This window comes from Protopterus annectens, chromosome 14.part0 (genome assembly GCF_019279795.1).
Source record: "Protopterus annectens isolate FY-2018-M chromosome 14.part0, PAN1.0, whole genome shotgun sequence".
Classification (NCBI taxonomy): domain Eukaryota; kingdom Metazoa; phylum Chordata; order Ceratodontiformes; family Protopteridae; genus Protopterus; species Protopterus annectens.
In genome coordinates this window covers 1,371,919-1,396,687 of record NC_056748.1, presented here as the reverse complement: position 1 = coordinate 1,396,687, position 24,769 = coordinate 1,371,919, and positions in this window count along the sequence as shown.

The window sequence follows — 24,769 nt, the reverse complement described above, 5'->3', positions numbered from 1 at the left end:
AGCTTTACGCATTCCTGACGTGTTCAAGGACTAATGGTATTACTATTGATAGCCTGTCCCTGAGGGAGATGCAATGTTTAATAGAGCCTTGAATGGGGTCATCTCCTCCTCCCATGTCCACTTGGCAAAATCTAGTAATCATCTAAGGTATGTCACACAGGAGATTTTAAAGGGACTGAATACTGTGGATCAGAGGCATAGCTAATGTGGGGTGAAGGAGGTAAGTAACCTGGGTGCAAGGTGTTAAGGGGCATGATCCACAGATGCCGATTAGTTGGTAGCACAGTACTACAGTACTAGTACTTATTTCCATACCAGCATTTCTAAATGACGATTTGGAAATGAATGCCAACGCAACATTTGAGATCAGAACTGACATATTACATGTTACATCTGTGGATTAAGTCGTAGCAAGTTGTTTGGTTACAATTTTTAAAAGTAGAAAGAACTTTTGTTTTTCTGATTTCTGAAGTTAAAGGACCTGCTTTAAAGAGGGGATGGGGTGTCAGATGACAGAATAACTAGCTAAATCTGTTATGGGCGCTTGGTGAACCACCCAGGTGTCAAATAAGGAGATACAGCAACAACTGATAAAGTGACAGAATAGGATGTCAAAAATTAACACAGATTTTAATGGCACAGTAAAACAGTTGTAGACAGTGCATTACAAAAGTGAGAATATGTTATATCTCAAACTGGCTCTCTCCTGATGGAAGTAAAGCTTTGCAATTAATGTATTCCACTAAAATTTGAACAAAGGCTACCATTCATTGCACTATGTTCAACCACTGGTACAAGTCTACACACTACCATACATAAAGCACATACATTTATTTTACTTACTAATCATGAACTCATTTCTGTAAATAGCTAAAAAGTCACACTGGTTACTAGTAATCGGTAAAGCAGTTCTTCTACCCTGTACAGTGATCTTCAAAATTGTAAGCCACCATCAATGCTCCCAGTAGTTAGTAAACATTTAATTAACAACTCATTCTTATTCCTTTTGAAACGTCAGCAATGACCCTGCTCTAACACAAGCCAGAACCTACTAGATGTGGCCACTGTTGAGAAGACAGTTTTAAAGATCAGTATAGCCTGATGAAATCAACTTCCAACTGACATCAGAAATCAGAAAAGCCTCAAAACCAAAGTACAAGAGCATCTTACTATTTATATGATGAGAATGCTATAAGGTTCCCATTGATAGACACATGTGCACTGTTTTTTAGATTAACTTAAGAACATTAACATAGTACTCCATATCTAACAGCAGGCAGCAGGTAAAATAAATCCAAATTTGATGCATATACAAACTGGTAAGTGCTTTCATTATGGAATCATAGCTTCCTCAGACCCTAATGTAACATCTTTACTAAGCATTTATATAACACTAACATAATACACAGAACAAGCAAAAGCTAAAACTAATAAAACAATTAAAGAGTTAAAGCTGAACTCACTAAAAAAGTAAATCCAGCAAAAGGAAATAGACGTTAAATTTTCCTTTTCTTTCTAGCTTTTAAATCAGGTTTCAAAGGTACAAATTCATTTAAACCTAACCCCAAATGAGAACACAGTTTGGCTATCCATTTTGCTTCACATCTTTCTGTCTATTTTCAGTGTTACCCAACCTAGCATTCTCATATATAACATCTAACACAGTAAAATAAAACCTGTGTGCATTACCTTGCATCTGTAAATGTTTAACTAAGGCACTGACAGTGTTACCTTTATTTATACAATATATATATATATATATATATATATATATATATATATATATATATATAGTTCCTAATAAGTTCATGAAACCGATGGTTGGTTTTGCCAACATAAAATGAGCTGCATTGCTCACATTTGGCTAAATAAACAATGTTCATGGTGTCCCAGTTAACCATAACATTTAAAAAATATTTCATCCCTGTCTGTGTATGAACAAACTCATTACCCTCTCTAACATACTGACAAAACTTACAAGTGCCACACTTTTTAGTTACCTCTCCCTGTTGTCCATAGCCCAACTTATAAGGATAACAAAATAACCTATTTAAATTCATCATATTCCTCTAATGAAACTTAGGAGGTATGCCAACTAATGTTTCATCAGATGAATCAGAGGTTAAATTATGCCGATTCTTTTTAATTACATTAGTGACCTTATTTATGTCACTGTAGAAGTAAAAAACTTCCATATCCACCACGCGGTTCAAACTGTTAAAAAGGTTTATTCCAATCTTTGAACAAAATAAAAATGAAATAAAAATTCCGATAAGCGCTTTCGGCAAGATGCGCCTTCTTCAGATCGTTTGATTTACAAAGTCAACAATCACCTTTTAACTACAAGGATGTCCAGTCATGTTGCTTATTCATAGTACTCAGACTCATACAACCAATACCTTGTGTTTCTTCATTTCATATGCCACCAATAGTAGTACATGCAGCAACTCTTCCTCGTTAGAAACACAGTTTCATAGACCAATTAGATAGAGTTCTCTAACCCCAGTTACCAATTAAAGATTTCTAAACCTCAGCACCTGATATACCTAGCTACTTGCTGCCAATGTGATGCCTTCTACATTGGGAAAACAGACCAGTGGTTGAAAGATCACATTTTAAGGCACCTAAGAGATATTCGGATCTCAGATCCAAATAATGCCTTAGCTGTACATTCTTTGAAGTATTCATCCCATAGCTTTAGGTTTCAAGCTATTGAAGTGGTAAATCAAAATATAAGAGGGGGTGATACTAAGAATCGTACTGAAGTAAGAGAAATCAGTTGGATTGTTAATTTAAGAGCAAACCATCCACCTGGACTAAATATGATGGTTCCGTTTAAACCTATTTTAAAAGCTAGAAGGAACACTTGGGCCATACATGAAAGTTTTTATTTAGTCTTTTAGAGGAATGTTGCCTCTATTATAAGTATGGTTATGATGCAAGTTTCTGCCTTACTTTTAATGTATACAGGCATAAAATGAAGAAGCACTGCTTGCAATAGGAAGTAAAAGTGATTGGAGAATGAGGCATCATACCTCCAACGAGAAAGAGTGTTTTGCCACATTATCATTGGCCCCATAGGAAGGCCTGTCTACAATAACAACATTTAATAGGTGTTGGCCAAAAAAGCATTGTTTACAGGAAGGAATAATGAAACAACGTTTCATGAACCGAAAGGTGTTTCTTTGCATAAATGCAGGTTTTAGCTAAACCTCTTTTTTTGTTTAGATCAAGAGAATTTGGGCTGACTTAGATCTAAAGTGCTCTGGCTAACAACAAGAAACAAGGAACTGGATGAAAGTTGCTTTTATTGCAAGTAAAGCTATTATGCAAGTCTTTGCCTTATTTTCAATGTATATAGGCACAGAATAAAGAAGCGCTGCTTGTAACAGGAAGTAAAAGTGATTGGAGAAGGAGACAGCATACTTCCTATGAGAAAGAGTGCTTTGCTATACCATCACTGGCCTTATAGGAAGGCTTGTTCATAATAATAACATCCAATAGGTGCTAGCCAAAGAAAACATCGTTCATAGAAGGGAACAATTAAACACATCTTTATTATGAATCGATAAGCAATTGTATGCATTATTGCTGGTCCTAGTTAAAAGCACCTTTCTGTTTAGATCAAGGGAATTTAGGCTGATCAAGTTTTAAAGTGGCTTGGTTAACACTGAGAAACAAGGATGTAGACGTGATTTGTGGAGGTGAATACGCTCTATCAAAAGGAAAGAGATAATATAAATCACACCATTGGACTTGAATTTAGACTTGGCCAACGGATAGGTTTAGGCTCAGTGAGCCTTGATTGGCACTTGGAAGCAGAGAATTACATGTGATTGGAGAGTAAAATCTTATATTTCGTAATAAGGAAGAGTTTTCTCATATGTTACAATTAGCAGCTCATGAAACAAAAAATAGAGAAATTGGCTGAAATCATAAAGAAAGGAAATAGCTGTGATTTGTGGATGTTTTCATGCTCCACCAATGGAAAGGAATCACAGCATATTTGGATATTTGATGTAAAGCTAGGACAAGTGTATGCAGCTTATCACTGATAAGCCGAGGTTTAGTAATCTTTAATTTGTAACTGAGGTTAGAGAACTCGATGTAATTGGTCTATGAAACTTCGTGTTTCTAACGAGGAAGAGCTGTTGCATGTACTACTATTGCTGGCATATGAAATGAAAAAACACAAGGTATTGGTTGTATGAGTCTGAGTACTATGAATAAGCAACGTGATTCGACATCCTTGAAGTTAAAAGGTGATTGTTGACTTTGCGAATCAAACGATCTGAAGAAGGCATATCTTGCCGAAAGTGCTTATTGGAATTTTTATTTCATTTTTATTTCGTTCAAAGATTGAAATAAACCTTTTTTAACAGTTTGACTGTGTGGTGGATATCGAAGTTTTTTTCTTCCAACAATTGTGTCTACTTTTCTTCGATACGTTCAGCAGCTTAACTTTGTTTTCATTTCTACTTATTTATGTCACTGGAAAAAGTCATAGGGCCTCTTAAAATATTGCCCTTTCTATCTTTTCTGTGTGGGTCCTGGGTGGGGGTCATAAAATAGGGTCTCACAACATCCTTCCTATGCTGGTGGACACCATTCATCCCCTTAGCTATCTCAGTCTCCTTATACCCCATATCTTCAAAAATCATCCTTCAGGGTCACATTAAAGTCAAGGATGTTGAGTAATTTATCATATAGTCTAAAGGTCCTTAACATTTGTCCCTTCACCACATTCTCAAACACATGGTTTGGATGCATACTGCTACGATGGATAAAACTTGGTTTGTAACAATCCTTCCTATAAAGGCTTGTAATAAGTCTATTACTATCAGGCTCTCTCTTTACCATAACATCCAAATAGGGTATTTCAGTATGAGACTTAGTGGCAGTGAACTGCAAAAAAGTCTATAGTGGAATAAGATAGCAAATTAAGACATCTAATTCCACTATGCTGCCAGTCCAAACCATAAAATAGTCATCCACAAACCATTGGTAACATTTTATTTAATGACCCCACCATCTCAAACTCACTAGAAACTCACATTCCCAATTCCCATACAGCCATAACAGCATTGGAGTAGCTATTGGCACAAGGTGTGCCCATAGCTATGCCATGCCTCTAATATCTATTGTTGAGATGGTTTTGGAAAATAGCATTTTTACATTCAAGGAGAAATACAATTAATCTGCCTAGCATCCAAATCACTTCTCATTTCAATAAAATCCTTAACCATTAAAATACCTTGCTGATTGGGTATCACTGAACAGTAATACAACACCAAGTGTTACCAAAAGGTTACTAGATGGAAATACATCATCCTTGGAAAACTCATACAAAATCAAAAAGAAATTGCTGTGTATTTTTTAACAAAAAAAACATAAGTGTCCAACATCGGTCTCAACTTTTTCTCTAGATAAATGGACAGATTCAGTGAGCCCTCCCCCCAGCAACTATAGGTCTAAATGAAGGTTGGCTCATGTTCTTATGAATCTTGGGTAAACCCTGAAATAACGGAACAAGAAGTAAATCAACTTTTAGGTACATGTACAAATCATCAGGAATAGCTCCTTCTAACTTGGCATTATGAAGCAAACCATGAACACTGCTAATAAAACCATATAACTCAGCCTTAGAAATACATTTATAAGTTTCACTTTGGATAACATAGCACTCAAGCTATTATAATAAAATTCACAGTTCATAACCATCACCATGTCCCCCTTGTCAGCAGATTTTATCACAATACTTCATTCATTCATAAGGGAGTGTAAAAGACAACACTCTTCTGGTGACAAATTAACAAACCTGCAACCACAGTTTTACCTTTCTATAACACATAAATATCATATTCACACATTCTCTAAAACACTTCTAATGTAGAATTATTGACAGAACAAGTGCACTGGGTTCATGAAATAAAACTTTGTCGGAAACAGTCTCTCCAAACTGTAACTTCAACATAATATTTTGTGCAAACAGTTTTAAATAAAAAAATAACATCCACCACGTAACAACCTTGTGGGGGAATGAAAGATAAACCTTTACTCAAAGTGGACACTTCTGCCTCAGACAGCACCTTCGTAGATATATTGTGTATCAGCGTTCCTCTCGCATGAACCACATTCTCTTCACACTGTTGTTCTCCTTTCCTTTGTGGCTCTTCTTCACTTCCCCTTTCCTTGATTGCATGAGTGTGAGTGGTCACCTGACCCATGTGTTTTGATGGGCTGTGGCAGAGCTGGAAAACCCTGCCCCATCAAACCAACAGCAGTTTTCCTTCTAACCACTGGTTGCTTAACAGTCTAGTCATAGCTGGAGTCACCCCCTCTCTGGTTAGTATTCACTGGTTACTGGTCTCTTTGGGGGGAGTGGTATATACAAAGTTATCACTCAACATAGTAGTTAACTTAAGAGAGCTATTTGGTGCTGTTTTAGCTAAGACCACGTCATCATGGCCTTCAAATGCATCAGAGGATTCTGCTGTGTTCAATTTCTCATTTGTCACAGTTCTTGGTGAGGAAAAAATATGATCAGCACAAAAATCACTTAAATCACGGTTAAGTTTCTTCCTCTTACCGCTAATAGGTACTCACATTATCTATAATCTCACTGATGGCCAGATTAACCTCATCTGGCAACATTAGTGTACAGAGTTCACTTTCTTGTCATCAAATATCAGCACAAAGTTCAGTTTCTTTAGGCAAAAAAAAAGTTTATCAGCAATTGAGGGTAGCAAAAACTAGTCTCCAAATTAATTTTCTGCCAAGATGCTAATATTTAGGGTATTAAGTCCCATACAAGGACGTATTAAAAACCCTGAGGCCCCTTGGTATAACTTTAAACTGTATACAACCTTCAGAATGCAGTCTCTGGTGTTAATAATGTTTAAGTTCATACAAATTATTTTCTACAGTCCTCAGTTTAGCAACAAATAACTTCCCTGCTTCCCCCTCAACAGTACTGGATTCATTCAAAGAGTATTCACTGCTCAATGGGGGGGGGGGGGGGGGGTTGCATCAACATTCAGAAGTCTTGTCATCCTGTTGTTTCTCATTGTTAACTGCTCATGGTTCATTGCAGTGTCTATAGCTGGATTACCAGATAATCCTTCAGCCATGCTCCCCTGGTAAAACCAAAAATCCCAAATGTAAAGCACAAAAATTCCACCAGCAGACAAATCACACTAGCAGCGAGATATCAAAACTAAGTGCAGACAAAAGCACCAGTGTCAAAACACAGCAGTCACAGTTCAATATATCCACAGGTAAAATAGACAGAAAACAACGGGCAGCAGGTAAAATAAATCCCATTATTGAAACACAGCAGTCACAATTTAAATTATCCAAAGGTGAAGTAGGCAGCAGGTAAAATATATCCATGTTTAATTCATATACAGACTAAGTGCTTTCACTATAAAATCATAGCTTCTTCAGACCCTAGTGAAACAACACCTGTACTAAACATTTATATAACACTGTCATAATACACAGACCAATCAAAAGCTAAAATTAATAAAACAATTAAATAGTTAAAGCTGAACTCACTAAAAAAGTGAACCCAGCAAAAGGAACTAGACATTACTTTTTCCTTTTCATTCTAGCAGTGTGGCACTTGTAATTTTTGTCAGTTTCTTAGAGAGGGGTAATCGGTTTGTTCATCCACAGACAGGGAAGAAATGTTTTTTAAATGCTATGGCTAATTGTGACACCATGAACATTTTTTATTTAGCCAACTGTGAGCCACGCAGCTCATTTTATGTTGGCAAAACCAACCGTCAGTTTTGCGAATGTATTAGGGACCATATATATTGTATAAATAAAAGTAACACTGTCAATACCTTAGCTAAACATGTTCAGATGCAAGGTAATGCACATAGGTTTTATTTTACTGTGTTAGATGTTATATATGAGAATGCTAGTTTGGGTAACATTGAAAAGGAAACAGAAAGATGTGAAGCAAGATAGACTGCCAAACTACGTTATCATATGGTGTTAGGTTTAAATGAATTTGAACCTTTTGAAACCTGTTTTAAAAGGTAGAAGGAAAAAGTAATGTCTATTTCCTTTTGCTGGGTTTACGTTTTTAGTGAGTTCAGCTTTAGCTTTTGATTGGTCTATGTATTATGGCAGTGTTATATAAATGTTTAGTAAAGATGTTGTTTCACTATGGTCTAAAGAAGCTATGATTCCATAGTGAAAGCACTCACCAGTTTGTATATGCATTAAACTTGGATTTATTTTACCTGCTGCCTGTTGTTTGCTGTCTACTTTACCTTTGGATATTTTAAATTGTGACTGCTGTGTTTCCATACTTGGATTTATTTTACCTGCTGCCTGCTGTTTGCTGCCTATTTTACCTGTGGATATTTTGAACTGTGACTGCTGTTTTTCCACACTGGTACTTTTCTCTGCATTTAGTTTCGATATCTGGCTACTATTGTGGTTTGTCTGCTGGTGGAATTTTTCTGTTTTATATTTTGGACTTTTGGTTTTACCAGGGGAGCATAGCTGAAGGATTTTCTGGTAATCCAGCTATAGGCACTGCAATGAACTATGAGCAGTTAACAATGAGAAACAACAGGATGACAAGACTTCTGAATGTTGATACAAACCCCTTGTTGAGCAGCGAGTCCTCTTTGAATGAATCTAATACATGTGAAGGGGAAGTAATGAAGTTATTTGCTGCTAAACTGAGGACTGTAAAAAATAATTTGTATGAACTTAAATGTTATCAACACCAGAGACTGCATTTTGAAGCTTGTATACAGTTTAAAGTTATACCAAGGTGCCTCTGGGTTCTTAATACGCCCTCGCACAGCACTCACTACCCTGAATTATTAGCATCTTGGCAGAAAATTAATTTGGAGACTAGTTTTCTCTACCTTCAGTTGCTGATAGACTTTTTTCTGCCTAAAAAAACTGAACTTTGCGCATACATCCAACAACAAGAAAGCAAATGCTATACACTGTTGTCACCAGATGAGGTTAACTATAATCTCACTGATGGCCAGATTAATGTGAGTGCCTATTAGCAGTAAGAGGAAGAAACTTAACCATGATTTAAGTGATTTTTCATGCTGATCATATTTTTTCCTCGCCAAGAACTGTAACAAATGAGAAATTGAACACAGTAGAATCCTCTGATGCATTTGAAGGCCATGATGACATGGTCTTAGCTAAAACAGCACCAAATAGCTCTCTTAAATTAACTACTATGTTGAGTTATAACTCTGTATATACCACTCCCCCCAAAGAGACCAGTAACCAGGTGAATACTAATCAAAGAGGGATGACTCCACCTGTAACTAGTACTGTTGAGCAAACAGTGGTTAGAAGGATTGGGCAGGATTTTCCAGCTCTGCCACAGCCCATCAAAATACATGGGTCAGGCAAACCCTCACACTCATGCAATCAAGGAAAGGGGGAAGTGGAAAGAGCCACTAAGGAAAGGAGAACAACAGTTTGAAGAGATGTGGCTCATGAGAGATGAATGCAGAAACAATATATCTATGAAGGTACTGTCTGAAGCAGAAGTGTCTATTTTGAGCAAAGGTTTATCTTTCATTCCATCACAAGGTTGTGATGTGGCAGATGCTATTTTTGATTTGCAACTGTTTGCATGAAATATTATGTTGACGTTGTAGCTTAGAGAGACTGGTTCTGAAAAGAATGTTGTATTTCATGAACCTAGTACATTTGTTTCTGTCAATAGATCAGTGTTATAAGTGCTTTTGAGTTCAGCTGTGGCGACCCCTAACCAGGAAAAGCCAAAAGACGACAACAACAACAACAACATAAGTGTTTTTGAGAATGTGTGAATCTGATATTTATACTGTGTTGCAGAAAGGTAAAACTGGTCACAGGTTTGTTAATTTGCCACCAGAAGAGTGGCGTATTTTATGGTCCCTTATGAATGAACAAATGAAGTATTGTGACACGATCTGCTGACAAGGAGGGCATGTTGGCTGTTATGAACCATGAATTTTATTATAATAACTTGAATGCTACATTATCAGATAGTGAAACTTATAAATTCTAAGTCTGAGTTATATGGTTTTATTAGTAGTGCTCATGGTTTGATCCATGATGCCAAGTTAGAAGGAGCTATTCCTGATGATTTGTACATGTACCTAAAAGTTAATTTACTTCTTGTTCCATTATTTCAGAGTTTACCCAAGATTCATAAGAACATGAGCCATCCTCCATTCAGACCTATAGTTGCTGGGGGGGGGGCTCACTGAATCTATGTCCATTTATTTAGAGAAAGTTGAGACCGATGTTGGACCCTTATGTTTTTGTGTTAAAATATTCACAGCAATTTCTTTTTGATTTGTATGAGTTTTCCAAGGATGATGTGTTTCCATCTAGTAACCTTTTGGTAACACTTGATGTTGTATCACTGTTCACAGTGATACCTAACCAGCAAGGTATTTTAATGGTTAAGGATTTTATTGAAATGAGAAATGATTTGGATGCTAGGCAGATTGATCTTATTGTATTTCTCCTTGAGATAGATTTGGAGAATAACATTTTTACATTCAACAATAGATTAGAAGCATGGCAGAGCTATGGGCACACCTTGTGCCAATAGCTATGCCGATGCTCTTATGGCTGTGTGTTTCTAGTGAGTTCGAGATGGTGGGGTCATCAAAATGTTACCGGTGGTTTGTGGATGACATTTTTATGGTTTGGACTGGCACCATAGTGGAATTAGATGACTTAATTTGCTATCTTTATTCCACTACAGACTTTGTGCGGTTCACTGCCACTAAGTCCCATACTGAGATACCCTATTTGGATGCTATGGTAAAGAAGGAGCCTGGTAGTAATAGACTTATTACAAGCCTTTATAGGAAGGATTGTTACAAACCGAGTTTTGTCCATCGTAGCAGTATGCATCCGAACCATGTGTTTGAGAATGTGGTGAAGGGACAAATGTTAAGTGCCTCTGGGCTACATGTTACAGACCAGGTTTTTGAGGAATTTATCATGACCCTGAAGGATGATTTTGAAGTTAGGGGGTATAAGGGGACTGAAATAGCTAAAGGTATATGTGGTGCCTACCAGCTTATGAAGGATGTTGGGAAACCTTATTTTATGACCCCCACCCAGGACCCAGACAGACAAGTTAGAAGAGACAATATTTTAAGCATCTGTATGACTTTTTCCAGTGACATAAATAAGGTCACTGATGTAATTAAAATAATCGGCATATTTTTACCCCCGATTCATCTGTTGAAGCATTAGCTGGCATATCTCCTAAGTTTTGTTACAGGAATCTGGCAAATTTAAAGAGGTTGTTATGCTATCCAGATAAGTTGGGCTATGGACAACAGGGAGAGGGTACCAAAAAGTGTGGCACTTGTAATTTTTGTCAGTGTGTTAGAGAGGTAATGAGTTTGTTCATCCATAGACAGAGAAGAAATATTTTGTAAATGTTATGGCTAACTGACACCATAAGCATTGTTTATTTAGCCAACTGTGAGCAATGCAGCTCATTTTATGTTGGGAAAACCAGACATCAGTTTCATGAATGTATTAGGGACCATATATATTGTACAAATAAAGGTAACCCCGACAATGCCTTAGCTAAACATGTTCAGATGCAAAATAATGCACAAAGGTTTTCTTTTACCGTGTTAGATGCTGTATATGAGAATGCTAGGTTGGGTAACACTGAAAATGAAACAATGATGTGAAGTAAGATGGATAGCCAAACTAAGTTCTCATATGGTGTTAGGTTTAAATAAATTTGTACCTTTTGAAACCTGTTTTAAAAGTTAGAAGGAAAAAGTAATGTCTATTTCCTTTTGCTGGGTTTACTTTTTTAGTGAGTTCAGCTTTAACTATTTAATTGTTTTATTAGTTTTAGCTTTTGATTGGTCTGTGTATTATGGGGTCTCTATTATGCTGTTGAAATGCTGTAACAGCGAACACCTCAACTCTGACAAGTATTCAGCGAAATTCACTTCCGCGATTCGCTGAATACTTGTCGGGCAAAGATGTAGTTGGCCAACTACACAATGTTGCCCTTTTCTCCACTGTAGTGTGATCTCAGAGTTGGTATATTTAGTAAGGGGGTGGGGGGCACAGTCCCCCACATCGGGGGTGTGGGGGAGTGTGGGAGGTGCAGCCCCCCACATGGGTGGGTTTGGTTTAGTTAGAATTAGTTCTGTTGCGTTGCAGGGCAAGTATTTATTTGCCCAAGTATTCAGCGAATCGAGGAAGTGAATTTCGCTGAAAACTTGTCAGCATTGAGGTGCTCGATGTTACTGCGGTTCGACGTCATAATATAGACCTGTATTCTGACAGTGTTATATAAATGTTTAGTAAAGATGTTGCTTCATTAGGGTCTGAAGAAGCTATGATTCCATAGTGAAAGCGCTTACCTGTTTGTATATGCATTAAACTTGGATTTATTTTACCTGCTGCCTGTTTTCTGCCTATTTTACCTGTGGATATTTTAAATTTTGACTGCTGATTTCCACACTGGTGCTTTTCTCTGCAATTGGTTTTGATATCTGGCTACTAGTGTGGTTTGTCTGCTGGTGGAATTTTTATGTTTTATATTTTTTAAATTAAATGTATTGGAGATGGTACATTTCACATCAATATCCTGACTGGGTAAATATGTAAGTCATTTCCTGTTGAGTTAGCAACAAATGTATAAAACCTGCATGGTGCTATCATGAGTGTATACTAGTGAATATGTTTGAGCCATTTTTGTAAATGGAAGCAGGACATTTAGACATGCTTGCAAAGTGCTGTGATACTGACAAATAGAGTAGTGCATGTTAATATGTGTCTGTCACACTCGGAATTACACAAAATGATATGATTTAGCCTGAAACTAATGGTGCAATTCTTAAGCAGGGCTATTAGAAACCATACAGCAATGTGCTATACTAACTAAGCTAAAGGCACATTAAGGCTGGCATGTTAATATGTATGTGTGCTAGAAAGAGATGGGGCAAAATTTTTGATGTGGGTAAATAGCACAGAATCGCGCCACCTACCTATATGGCATGGTAATATTAAGTTTGCTTCCTGCTAGAGTGTAGTACATGTCTGTTTTGTGATACATATATAGGTTCATAGGTTCATAGGTTCATACTAGACTATCTGCCCTAGGGCATTTATAAGCCTAGCCAGAATGTGTTTGGCTTTTGCCACCCATTTTAAATTTATTTTGCTATGCCCGTTTTCGAGGTTAGTATACTGTGCCTCTGTCTAACAGAGACACAGAAGTGATACTCGGGGTAAACCTATGATCTCCCATCCACTCATCAAGATTCCTCTTGAAGAGAGTCAATGAGAGACTCTGCCTAACCTGGACTGGGATTTTATTCCAGAGTGAAGGGACCTCTGGGTTATGAATCTGTCCCTCCAGCATGTCCTATTTATTTCAGTGCAGAGGTTCAAGTCTCTCAAGCGCGTAGCTCGATGGGATTTGGATTTTCTGAGGTGCAGCATGTCCATTAATTCCGGGTTAGACATGGCTTTATACGTCAGGCACAGATCACCTCTGAACAGGCAGTATGCCACTGAGTAGAGCTGGAGTTTCTTTAACCGGGCAGCATATGGCATCTGTTTGAGCCCTTTGATCCTCTTGGTGAGGTACTTTTGGGGTCTTTCCAGTTGCTGCAGGTGTCTGGTAAGGTACATCCCAAAAGGGGCATTGTACTCAATTATGGGCCTGATGAGGGATGAGTAAAGAGGCACGATGACCTCCCCTGATCTAGATGGGAATCCCTTCATGATTAGGTGGGCTATATAAAATGTTTTTCTAACCACTTTGGCCACGTGGTTGTCATATGAGAGATTGCTATCAACTTGAGTCCCCAGGTCCCTAATTACTTCTTCTGTACTTAATGGATTACCACCTATGTGGTAATTTGTGGGCACTTTGTTTTTGCCAAAGGGGATGACTATACACTTTTTGGCATTTAGCTTGAGGCCATGGCTCTGGCACCAGTTGTCTGTTTCTATGAGGCCCTTTTGGAGGATGCTTGTGTCGGCTGGAGAGTCGATTATGGCGCCCAGTTTGCAGTCATCTGCGAACTTGGTCAGCTACAGTCCTTCCGTGTTGGCCTGTACCTCCGAGAAATATATACAGAACAAGAGAGGTCCCAGGACTGAGCCTTGTGGGACACCACTTGTAACTGGTTTGGAGTCTGACATGGCTCCAGCAATTCTAACCATGTGGGTTCTGTCCTTGAGCCAGTTTGCAATCCATCTAGTGACATAGGGGTTTATATTTAAGCTGGTGAGCTTATCTATAATGCCCGAGTGGGGTATTGTATCGAAGGCTTTTGCGAGGTCCAGGTAGGCTGTGTGGACCACCTTCCCCTCGTCAATGGCCTCGGTGACTGTTTCAAAGAAATCAACCAGGTTTAAGAGGCAGGATCTGCCCTTAACAAAGCTGAACTGGGTAGGATCCAGTGTCTGTAGGTCCCCAATATCTTTATTTATGAGTTCCATGATGATCCTCTCCATAGCTTTGCAGACCAAGCTAGTCAGGCTTATGGGGCGATAGTTTCCAGGATCCGTTGAGGCACCACCTTTATGGAGAGGGACCACTGTTGCTGTACGCCACTCTTTGGGCACATATCCTGTAGTAAGGCTGAGATTGAACAGTAGTTTTATGTTTGGGTTTAGCTCTTCTTGGAGTTCATGTAGGATGCAGCCCGGGACACCGTCTGGTCCCATTGATGCTGTGTTTTTTGCTTTGGAGAGGGCGGCTCTTACCTGAGCATCTGAGATGTCAGGGGGGCAGCACTCTGCTGGGATAGATATTTGCCCTTTTGGTGGGGAGGGGGGGGAGAAGTTTGCGCTGAACCTGTCAGCTAGGATGTTGGCAATGTCTGTGGGGTCAGTGTATTTTTTGTCATTTTGGACTAATTCTGAGAATATCTGGAAATTACCACCCAGGTTCCTAACATAACAAAAGAAAGCCTTGTGATTATCCTTAGTGTCCTGTGCAATTTTTCTCTCGAAGCTGGTCTTAGACAATTTTATGAGTGCCCATAGTTTTTTGCTAATACTGATCAGTGTATCTGCATAATAGAGAGTCAGTAGTTACAATAAGTTTGACCTTAGTGACATTCTAAGGTACTGTTATGAACATGGCCTGCAGAAAATCCACAGCATTCTGTGCAAAGACACAGGTTAGACAAATCCCATGTTTACTCCGTCACAGCTTGGATCGGGAATCAGACATAACCTGACACTATTACAATATCTCTATCTGCAAACAGAATGCTCCGACTTTCTTTATCATTGAATCAGAGTGCCATTGCTCAGCAAAACACTATGTGAAAGAGGTCACTGTTTATGACAAAATGTATAAATGTAGCCCACATTCTGTTGTGGTTTACGTTTCTTTGCATATGTTCTTAAGTACAGCACAATGCACCTAAAAGTTTGAGATAATATTTAAAACTAATTACAGTGGGTGGTTCAGTCTGCTATCTTAAAAATGAGTATCAGATGACCTATAACAGCCAAGGCTGCTGTATATGTCAAATATACTGACACGAGGTAGTACTTATTCGCTTTAGAAATGAAGAACAAAGTACATTATTGCAGTAGATGGCATTTCTGTATGTAATCCTGTAAATAAAATACACCATGGCTTACACACACGGAATTAAAGTCATGAGGCATTAAGCAATACTCGGTGAAGCCTTACTAATCAGCTTGGTCTATGACTCATATGTTCACATCTATAAAGATAATAGGAAAGTAGAAATTCAAGAAAGTAAAATGAGTCATTCATCTTCTGTGTTCCATAATGTACAACTGTCTTTGTCCTAATGATTTTTAGTGGGCACAGAGACATGTACAAAAATTAATTGTGATGTTACAAGAGAGACAGATGCATTCTTTTAATGTGGTTTAAACATGCATATATATTAAGATGCCCGAGGAAGGGTAGGCCTACACAATATCCATAGTTCAGATCTAGTGAGTGTGTGTGCATGTGTGGGTTTGGGCATGCAAACATTTAGCACATTTTGTAAGTTAGCATCCTTTTACAATTTTGCTGTATCTATAGCTATATATTATGTATTGGTTGATGTTAATATTTGCATAAGTAACATTAGATTGTTTGCTTCTTAATGTCTTTGAGCTTTTCTCTCTGAAAATCCACTGAAAAAGTTATTTGAGCTCAGATGGACTATCCTGGTAAATAATTATAAATAAATGAATGAACTGCTACATAAATAAATGCACTTGTCATACATCTTGTGTCAGTGTTATTAAAATACTAAGCTAATAAAATTCATTAGGTTTTATGAATAGTAAGCAAAAGCTACATATGCATATGAATTTCTCTGTAGTGTGTAAATCAGGAAAGTCTAAGGATAAAAGAATGCAGTTAATGAGAAAGATCCTGAAACTAAGAAAGATCAGTCCTGACCCTAGAAATATGGAAAATGGACAGCCACTCTAGCTACTGCAGGACTGATTTTTTTTTTTGGGGGGGGGATCCCTTGCAAAATAATTCACCCAAAAAACAAGGGTCAGAACAGCATGGCTAGTTTGCTGCTAGGGACACTGCAGTTTATTACATTTTTATATGTGGAAATAGTGACTATAGGTCAGCAAGTTGCTCTGATAGGTTTGCAAAAATAACCAAGACATTGACAATTCATTTACCACATGATGGTTGACAACTTATGAGTGGTGAAAATGATGGTGACCATGGTGTGCAATAGTGCTAAGAAACGTGGTACTGAACTGGCATTCACTAAGGAATATGTCTGAATGCAGTTGCTCAAATTGGTGTGTGAGGTTGGTTGTAGTCATGGTTCTTGGCAACATGGTATGTGAATCTACAGTGTCCTGTCAAATATGAGACATGGTCAGTCTATGGCTTTGCAGTCCAGGGATTGTGATTAAAGGATATACTAACAGGTTAGTGTCAGAGATGCATTACAGCACAGGTATAACGTCATTGGTATACCTGGAGGAGAGGTGGGTGCACATCCACATATTGTTTCCACAGCCATTATTAAAACATTGGCTTGCAACTGTTATATGAATACCAAATCAACACAGTGTAACACATCTGCATTTGCATTGTTCATTGTATGTGTGTATGACCAGCACATAATAGTATGGTGATGGTAAAAGAGCCAAAATGTACATGACCGTGATCTAGGTGTTCAGTCTTAATTGTATTATAGTGCTCTGACAGTGGTTAATCTTCAACTTTCAGCAAACTATTACACAAAGTGATAGCAGTAATAGGTATCTATGTAATGTGCCATATATGTAGTTGCTTTATTTCAGAAGTAAATGGACAGATTTTCAGTGGTGACCTAAATGTATGTTTTGTTTGTGATGCACTGTCAGGGCATAGGCCAGTCAGTATTGCTGCATGTGGACACTCCTGTATCCCACTGTCCCATAGAGAAGGATCATTGCCAATCAGCAGGGAATTAATGGTTACTAAAGGACAAGGCAGAGGTCAGATGGCTCAGGTGCAGAAGTATGCAGTGGGATGGAGTTCTTCCATTGTTGAGGAAGGTATCTAGAAGTGGAGTGTGCCCTGTCTCCATAATATGGTGGCATCACCACCATGAGACTTCAGATTCAATTTAATGAACATTATGGGAGGCCAGATATTCAGCTCAGAATGACATGGAGGTGAGGAAGGATGTGGGAAGACCTGAGAAAGATTTGCCAGATAAGTAATAGGCTCCTTGTATCCCTCATGGTGGATATCATTGGCACATCTTGTGCATAAGTCAAGAGGACAAGAAGTCTACATACAAAACAACACACACCCGATACAATATGGATTCATGGAATTCTGGTCTGGCCACAGGGGTGCAGTTCTTACTTTACTCTGATAGCCATGCAGTAAATGAATGTCAGTGGTTATAACAAAAAAGCATTTTTATTGTCCTGTGATTATTATGAGCATGGCTGTTAGCAATATTTTAGGAAATGTTTTATTACTACACTTGATAATGACAAAATGAATGTGGGATGTGCACAGCTTGAGCTACTAAAAAGTCCCTGCCAAAGGCGAGGACAATTATGAAGTGTTTTCCATATTTGCATTAATAAAGCAAAACAGAGTATGACATTGTGATGTTAGGGGAGCCTCCGCAAACAGTGGGTGCTGAAAAAAGTATATCTATCATTCTTTGATAAGAGAAGCACTGCAAGAAATCTAAATATTTAATTGAGGTACACAGTGTTACTGTTGTATTATTCTGATATTGACACTTGTGGCTCATGAACACTAGAATGTGCAGGGTTGAATCTGTAAAGTGACATGATATACTGGATGCTCACTATGAAAACATCACTGTTGGATATATAGCGCTTGAGTTATGCAAGACTTTTTTTTTTTTAAAGGTTATGAAAAATATTAAATATTTGCCTTTTTGCATTAAGAAATAAAAATGTCACGTGATAGTGTCATGTTGTGAGGCTGATGCATGTAGTTAGTGTTAGAAAAAATGACACTACAGACACCCACAGACATGCATACAGACACACAGACACATAGACACACACAGACACACAGACACACTTGGGTGAGACAAATGCCACCTCAGATATGTAAGCATTTGAGGTGAATTACATTAATATTAACAATATTATAATATAGAGCTTAATACCTCATGAATGGCAAGTACTACATTAGGAAGCAAAGTGCCATCTCCAAGCTGACAAGATTTGCTAGGTATGTGCATGAAACAGTGTGGCATGAGCAGGTCTAGAGTTGTTAAGGCATGTTTATAAACAGATCTGAAAAATGACTTATTTCCTTATTTACATTAATTATGCAAAATGAACATGACAGTGTCATGTTGTGGGTGGCATATGCAAGCAGTGAATATTAGTAACAAGTGACATTAAAACATGGTTTGGAGGCATCTAAAAATATAAATGTTTTGTAAACAGGTATGATTCTTATAAATATTTTCGTATCTGCACTGGTTGTAAAAGCTATATGGCATTCATGTGAAAAATATTGCTATCTTAAAGTAAGATATCACATTTTGTCATTGATATTTGTTATATATCATGTATGCATGGCTTTGTAGGTTAATATTGCTTTTTTGAAATACTGTGACAATATGATATGCATAATTTGCATTTGATGTGTAGTACCACAAACAGTAGTGTGTTACCCAGTCTTATCATAGATCACTGGAAAGCTCTTGAGCTGATGTGCAGTTCTCTTACTGATACCTTGGATCTACCTTGCATGCTTACAGAAGTGTTGCTCTTTGTCTGACTATATTACTATTAATTTTAATGAATTAAAATGCAATTTGTCTTTCATAAATTTGCAATATAAATCCAGTATCAGCATAATATTGATACTAAAAGTAGTGCATAGCCTATCTTTAATGAACAACTTTCATATTTTACACTTTATTTTAACTTTAATTATTTATGAGACAATGCAAATCATATCAGGTGTGTTCTGAATATAGGAATTGAGAGAAAACCTTTAAGGAATCAAATGCTTTTATTGCTTCAAGGACCTAAGGAAGCATTGAAATTAATTAGCCGACTGCTGCTCATGACTGAGATAAAGTGAGTGATTACAATCCACGTAGATTATCAGAGCTCGTGGACACTATTATTTCAGCTCTGGATAAGGTGGTTTGTGTAATGTCAGATGTAATAACGAGAATGTCAGCAGTGAGTGATTATAGTCACAGGAAGTCAACTTCACTAGCAGCTGGCAGCCCATTGATCATTTCCAGTGTAATGGATAGGAGCCTTTTATAGGTTCATAGGTAAGTACTAGTCTTGCTGCCCTTGTGGGCCATTTTAAGCCTAGCCAGTTTCCCTTTTTGTGCCTGAAATAACCTATCCCATTTGGTTACAGATGGGCCTTACCCATCCCGTGGTTGATAATTATATATTCCTCGTAATGAGAATAAGTGGGATCATACCATAGATAATTTGACAGGAACCATGCATGGGATAAAGCATTTAGGAGCTGCCTCTGTCCATTAGTAGTACAGATGGCAGTATTGAAGTAAATTTTCTGTTTCCCATCCATAGATTTAAGTTGCACTTAAAACTGGACAGGAATGAACTTTGTTTTCTGTGGATGGGGAGTCTGTTCCACACCAGCGGTATCCTCTGTGAAATATAACTATCCCTCCAAACCATTCTGACATTGCAGAAGAAGTTTAGATTCCTAGAATGAGCATTTCTGATACCACGTGACTTGCTGATGTGCAGTAAAACCATTAGTATTAGGTCGGATGATGTCTTGTATGTCAGACACAGGTGACCTCTTTGCAGTCTGTAGGATACTAACTATAGTGATAGGGCTTTGAGTCTGTCGATGCAGGACATGTTTATGCCTTGTATCCTTTTTAGGAAGGTATTTATTTATGTATTCATTCATTCATTCATTCATTCGTTCATTCATTCATTCAGTCATTCATTCATTTATTGATATTTGATTACCAGGAAAGTCCAACTGAGTAGAAGCCCATTTTTAGGGGTCTATATTATAAGCATGAAAAGACAAAACCGCAAACGCTCACATGAGCGAAAATGCTGAGAATCAAAAGTGTGATTGTGGGGTCGTGTTACAGTGAGAAGTGGGATATTAACCCTTTCCTCACTGTAGTGTGACCTCGGAGTTAGAATATATAGTTAGCGGGGGGTACCAAGTTCGATTACCAGCATTTTCGTTCATGTGAGCATTCGCGGTTTTGTCTTTTCGCGCTTATAATATAGACCCATTTATAGTGGAGGCCCAGAGAGAAAAGCTCCAAATTATTATAAAACATTTTAAGAACAATAATTTTACAATCTTCAAAAATAAAACACAAACATTTTAAATAGTAGATAATATATAACGCTAATATTTATTAGCAGTTTAATATTGATAGAAATTTTAGACAGTTTATAGAAAAAAATTAAAGGTAAGTTAGTCTAATATAAACAGGAATTGCAATACGATGAGAGGAAAAACAGGTTTATGGTATAGTTAGAGAGAAAGTTAGAGAAGAGAATTTCATAGAAAGATGCAAGTGAAGAAGGGGAAGTAAGGAGGTATAAGGACTGAAAGTGTATTTGTTCACATTTAGAGATAACATTTATCCTGGTTTTGAGCAAGAGCAGAGCCAGATTTTTTTCTGGGAAGTCTTTCAGAGTGGTTTTGAAAGATGGGAGGGAGGGTATTGGCCTGATGGATACAGGTAAGGAGTTCCAGGCCTTAGTAACCTTGTACAAATACAGATAATGTCCAGCAGATTTGATAGGTTTGTAGACAGACAGGAGTTTTTGGTCACTGGATCACAATGACCAACTGGGAACATAGTTGTGTAGAATGTTTTTTAGTGCTGGAAAGACAGATAGATGCTGGATAATTTTATAGGTGGTAAGAAGCTGTGTATACATTAGTTGATGAGGCAGTTCTAACCAATTAAGGCTTTTTAGTGTTATACAGTGGTGGGTTCTGAAAGAAGTATTTGCGGCAAATTTAGAAACATTCTTATAGCATTGTTCAAGTTTTAATTTTTATGAGGCCTGGAAGTTACTATGGATGGGTGCACCATAAAAAGTGTGGGGAGGAGATAGGTAGTGTCAAGTGAAGTGTTAACTGCACTGGTGAGAAGGTTGTTTGCTGTCTAAAGCATCCCTAGTTTTGATGAATTTTTCTTCTGCAGTTTTTTATGTGCAGGTCAAATGTAAGCTGATCACCCCTAATAATTTGCTGTGAGAAGTGACTTCAATGGTTGCATTATCAAGAGAGAGGACTTTAAATTTTGTTTTTTTCATGTGAGAGGGATTTGGGGGGGAGTAGTAGTTTGGTCTTTTTGGGTTGAGCATGAGTTATGAAGTCAGATTTCGGTGGTGTACCATGTTGTCAGATGTGCAAATGAGACTGGAATCATCTGCATATTGTATTAGTGTGGCCTGTTCTGTGGATGCACAGAGGGTGTTGGTAAAAATGTTAGAGAAGGGGACCAAGGATAGAGCCTAGTGGTGCAGTGGTGGGTGACTGGGAGGTAAGGAGAGGGCATGGAGTGCCGTTTACTGACTGATGCCTTTCAGATGGGTAGTTTTTTGAACACAGAAGGGTGGGCTTAGACAGGCTTACTGAGGACATTTGAAGTAGAAGGCTGCTGAGACAAACTTTGTTGAAGGATTTAGACAAGTCTAGAAATAAGGAAGAGACTAGTTTCCCATTATCTTTAGCTTTATTGACAGTATTTATATAGGTTAGAAGGGCAGTGCTAGTACTATGAGAAGGATGGAAGCCATGTTGTATAACACATAGGAGTTCTTCCTGCAGGAGATAGTCTAGCAATTGTTTCTGAATACATTTTCAAGTATTTTGTTGAGAGGAGATAAGATTGCTATAAGTCCAAAATGATCAATGTTTCTTGAATTTCCTTCTTTGTGCAGAGGGATAATGGCTGACGTTTTCTAGAGAGAGGGAATGTCGGATTCCTGGATTCACCTATTTCTAAGGATTGAAACAGGATAGGAAATGCTATTGGCTGATATTTTTAGGTACTCGCTTGGAAGGTCATCAGCAGAAGAAGAGAACACTAAGTTTGTTTAAGAGTACCCTATCGAGGATTGATATCAGAGTATAGGCAAAGAGAAAAAAATAAAGGGGCTCCTGAATGAAAGACCAGCACTGGCAGAATTTTTAATAGAATCTAGAACAGAAGCTGCAATCACAAAAAGAATAATTAGCAAGGCATACAAAATATTGCATGATAATTATAAGACTCAATCAGAGGAACTTATAAAGGATTGGGAAGAGAGATTGGATAAGCAATTCACAAAAAGACAATGGGGGATATATGTATATCTCCCAAATATGCAACAAAGTCTAGAAGATTTAGGGTCTTTGCCTGGAAGTGTTTACGTAGGTATTTTTAGACCCCAAGTAGACTCCAAAGAAATTTTCCTCAGGTGGATAGCAAATGTTGGAGGTGTAACGGGCAAAAAAGAGGTAGCTGGGAACATATTTTTTGGGACTGTAATGAGCTGGCGGACTTTTAGGATTCCCTGCAGACTGCTCTGTTGGAGACACTGGGTGAGCCAGTTGGACTGACTGGGGAGATGATTCAGAATCAGAATTGCTTAGACATAGTAAAGCCTTGCTGAGTCTAATTACGGTGGCTGCCAAAAAAGCAATTACTAGAAAATGGAAATCAAAGCCTAGACCAACTCTACTAGAAGTAGTGACTATAGTAACAGAAATAAAAGAACTGGAATTGGGATCTTTAGAAAAGGGAAGGAGCAAATTACATAGGAAAAATGTGAATTGTTAGAACAATATACGCAGAGCAGGAACAAGGTTTAAGAGGCAGGATTTGAATGAGCAATATAATGCTTACAACTATAAATGGTGTCTGATGTAAACTGTTTGCAACTAAAGTGATATAATTTTGTATGTTTTTCATTTACATAAATGTAAGATTGCCTCTGTCATATGTGTAAATTTAATAAAGACGTTTGGAAAAAAAGAGGAGTTTTATATAGGATGTGGGCACAGGTTTGAAGGTGAAAGTGGATGTGGTGATAGGTTGCTGTTGGGCAGGGTTGGGATTAGATGTTGAGGAATCTTTGGTTAGAAATGCTATACTATCAATAAAATAAGAGTTAAACTGTATTGCAGTTTCGAGTGGTGAATTATCAGGAGAGGGCTTTGGGTGGAATTTTTGGCCAGGATGTACTGATACCTATTACTGACTGATACCCATTGGACAGGTAACTTTTGAACCACAGAAGGGTCGGCTTAGAGAGATTTTTTAGGATTGTGATTAATATTATTCTGAAAGCTATTATGGTATTGTTTTTTGTCTTCATTTATTTGTTTTTTAGTATGATTATGAAGCATTCTAAAGTTTTCAGGCTATTGAGGTGTTTTATATTGCTGTCATTCTTTCCATGTTTTTTCTCTTGCCTGCATTAACATTCTACTCCTTTTGGATAGCCAAATTGTATTATTTGTTTTTAATCTCCTCCTTCTAGGTGGTACAGGGCTATTTAGAAAAGCTGTATTGAATTCATTTACAGCATTGTCTAAGGGGAGGATTTTTAGGAAGTTCTGGTTAATAGATGACAGTGTAGTAATGAACATTTCTCGGTTAAACTTGGAAAGGTTGTGTGGAGTCTTTTAAATATGCTGTTTAACTGGATGTCTGGGCATATAGATTGTGAAATGGTCTCTGAGAGAGTCTGACATTGTACCTGTGGTGGTGTATTTGCTAGGGTCTGATACTAGGATTTAGTCTGATAGGGAATTTGATGTCTCGCTATAATGTGTGTGGCTATTAATTAGTTGTGTGAAACCAAATAAGTTCACACTAGATGCAGGGGAGTTAGTTTCTCTCCAACCAAATGACATTCACATCCCCTAGTAATATTTTTTCTTCTGGAAAAGTTATGGATATCCAATGTAGTATATCTTCCAGTATACCTGTATTGTTGCCAGGAGAGATGCAAAGGGCGTTACTACATATTTGTTTATGATTATTGCTTTCCACAAAATAAACAAAAAGCTCTACTGAACTGAATTTTGCTATTGGTTTGCTGTATAGGGAAATGTGGTAGGTGATGGGAAATATTAAAGCAATGCCACCACATTTCCACTTTATACGTCCATTATGGATGATATTATAGCCAGGAGGTATAACTTTGGAGTCTTTTATGAGTTTAAGCCAAGTTTCAGTTACAGTGAGAATGTACGGCATCTGTTGAGTAGTCCAGGGATGTAGTTCAACAGGTTTAT